Source organism: Helianthus annuus, chromosome 14, assembly GCF_002127325.2.
Source record: "Helianthus annuus cultivar XRQ/B chromosome 14, HanXRQr2.0-SUNRISE, whole genome shotgun sequence".
NCBI classification, from domain to species: Eukaryota; Viridiplantae; Streptophyta; class Magnoliopsida; order Asterales; family Asteraceae; genus Helianthus; species Helianthus annuus.
Window position 1 is genome coordinate 55297207 of NC_035446.2, and position 2761 is coordinate 55299967.

The 2761-nt window shown below is 42.7% G+C and overlaps 1 non-coding gene across 1 annotated transcript; it reads right to left on the bottom strand.

Moving 5' to 3' along the window:
- Nucleotides 1-2317: 2317 nt before the first annotated feature.
- LOC118486898 lies at nucleotides 2318-2424 on the bottom strand. Its single transcript, XR_004880064.1, has one exon. It is a non-coding gene; the product is annotated as a small nucleolar RNA R71 (small nucleolar RNA).
- Nucleotides 2425-2761: the final 337 nt, after the last annotated feature.

Genomic DNA, 2761 nt, shown 5'->3' on the forward strand with positions numbered 1-2761 from the left:
TCAGCGGACACGGAGCCGTGGTCAACTATAAGATTCGCGGAATCTAGGCAAATCTTGATAGTACAGATATGCTTCTGCACACGGGGTCGTGCTCAGCGGACACGGGGGCGTGGTCAACTAATGCAGACAAACTGCATTTAATGAAGAAAGATAGGAGGATGGACACAGGGCCGTGTCCAGCAGACACCGGGCCGTGCCCGAGCTTCTGTTCAGCCTATAAATAGGAGTGCTTGGAGCTCTTGCAACTCATCCCTTCGCACACCACCTCTCTCACACTTCACCCACCACCATCACAACGCCATCATCCACCACCATCATCCATTGTCCATCATAGAGTGTGTGAGTCGTCTTGGGATCCAAGATTGATCGTAAGAGTTCTTGACAATCAAAGGCCATGTTTGCCTAAGTCTCTTACATCACTTGGTGAAGACAAGTGTTTAGTGTAATACTTTTTATTTTTAATCTTTTGCACTTTTTAATTGGTATTGTATTAATGACTTTAATTACTAGTTTCTTATGTTGAAGGTGATTCTTCCTTATCGTTTGTCCGTGGTGTCTTGGCATTATTTTACTGTCTATCTAAAATAAAAGATTTTCACCATTCATATATCCACGGTCTATATGGAGGTATGTTGGCTACCTGGTCGGGGGTTAAAGGAACGGTTTGGTAAGAGTCTTGCCATTGTTCAGTGTATACATCTTGCAAAGGACCTGGGTCAAATTTAGTAGGACCTCCTTCAATACCCAACGGTATTGGATGGCGGGGGTCCAAACTCTTTGATCCCCTCATAAGTTAAACTACTATTAAAACTTTAACCCGACTACTTAGGACTGTATCCTTGCTGACTCAGACTACTTAGCCGAGGGTAACGTCGCCTTCAAAAGAGGGGCCTACCACATTATGCACTAATAACTTAATTAATTATCTTTCAATAATCCGACCCTTTAGAATTGTATCCTTGCTGATTCAAACTACTGGGTTGAGGGTAACGTCGCCTTCAAAAGAGGGGCATACTACAATAACTAAGATAATCTCTTAAACAAGTGCAAAAGTGCGAAAATAATCAAAGGTTACACTACACACGAGTCGGATCCAAGTGATTCATCTTGTCTATCTGTTTTTACTTTTATTTTACTTTTCAACATTTTAGTTAGTTTTATTTTTCTAGTTTAAAAAACCTTTTTCTAACATTTTGATTTGATTAGACATTCAGGATAAACCGGTACTAAAAGCTCTTGTGTCCTTGGACGACCTCGGTATCTTACCAACACTATACTACGTCCATGATGGGTGCACTTACCCATATGTGTGTTTAATGTTAGTGAATATCGTGTTTATAAATTTAAAACTTGGCTAAAAAGTGTAAAAAGGGCTTAAAATATACACCTAATATATATAACACTTCACACGCATCAAGTTTTTGGCGCTGTTGCCGGGGACACAAGGATTTTAAGAAAGTTAGGAATCAGCGGCCTAATCATTTATTTTATTTTATTTTTATTTTTTAGGATTTTCTTAGTTTTTCAGCTTTTGCAGAGCTCAGCATGGGCCGTGCCTGGTCAGACACGGGTCGTGCTTAGTAGTGTCACTGGCAGTTTTTATTTTCCGAGTTACAGAGAGCTGAGCATGGGGCCGTATCGGTGCAACACGGGGCCGTGTCCAACTTCCCAGTAACAGGGATCCGGAAAACAATCACTGTATCTCCGACCACAGGCCGTGTTCACTGAGCACGGGGCCGTGGTGAACTTTCTGACCAACATTCTTTTCTGTTTTCATTGCAGGACTTGGAACCCAGGCACCACATCTGAACTTTCTACGTAGTGTATGAGCTCCAGTTCTAGTAGAGACATAAAAGAACCCATAGAAGAACCCGAACGCTTTCTCAGAAAAAGACTTAAAACTAAAAACCAAGAGAAAGTTTCGGGGGACCCACTTCCAATGGCGGACCAACGTACCCTCATGGATTACCTACGACCCACCGTGGGTAATCTCGGCGCCGCTATCAATACCCCGAATGTCGAAGCTAACAACTTCGAACTTCGGCCACATTTGATACAGATGCTTCAGAACTCCGCAACCTTCCATGGGCTTGCGGACGAGGATCCCCATCTACATATTACTAATTTCTTAGAAATATGTGATACCTTCCGGATCAATGGAGCATTAAACGACGCCATCCGCCTTCGGATGTTTCCATTTTCACTAAAAGACTGAGCAAAGGCTTGGCTCAATGCCCTCCCAGTTGGCTCGGTAAACACCTGGGATGAACTAGCCCAAAAGTTTCTATATAAGTATTTCCCTCCCGCTAAAACGGCTAAATTAATGACTGAAATTAATACATATTCACAAGAGGATGGGGAATCCTTGTATGAAACTTGGGAAAGGTTCAAGGAGCTATTGCGAAAGTGTCCTCATCACGGTCTTGCGGTATGGCAACAAGTATCCACTTTCTACAATGGGTTGTTGCCACACACAAGACAAACACTTGACTCTAGCTCCGGGGGACTTTTAGGTAATCGCCGCCCACATGAAATATACAATCAAATTGAGGAAATTGCTCAAACCAATTTTCAGTGGCACACTCCCCGAGGTAATAAATCTATTGCCCGGGCGCCCATAAGGTTGATGAAAGCACTTCTTTACAAGCCCAAATCGAGGCCCTTTCTTCAAAAAATCAAAAAGTTAGAAATGACAAAAACGGTCTCGGTTATGGCTTGTGAAGGGTGTGGTGGGCCACATGAAAGTTGGAGTTGTATGAAA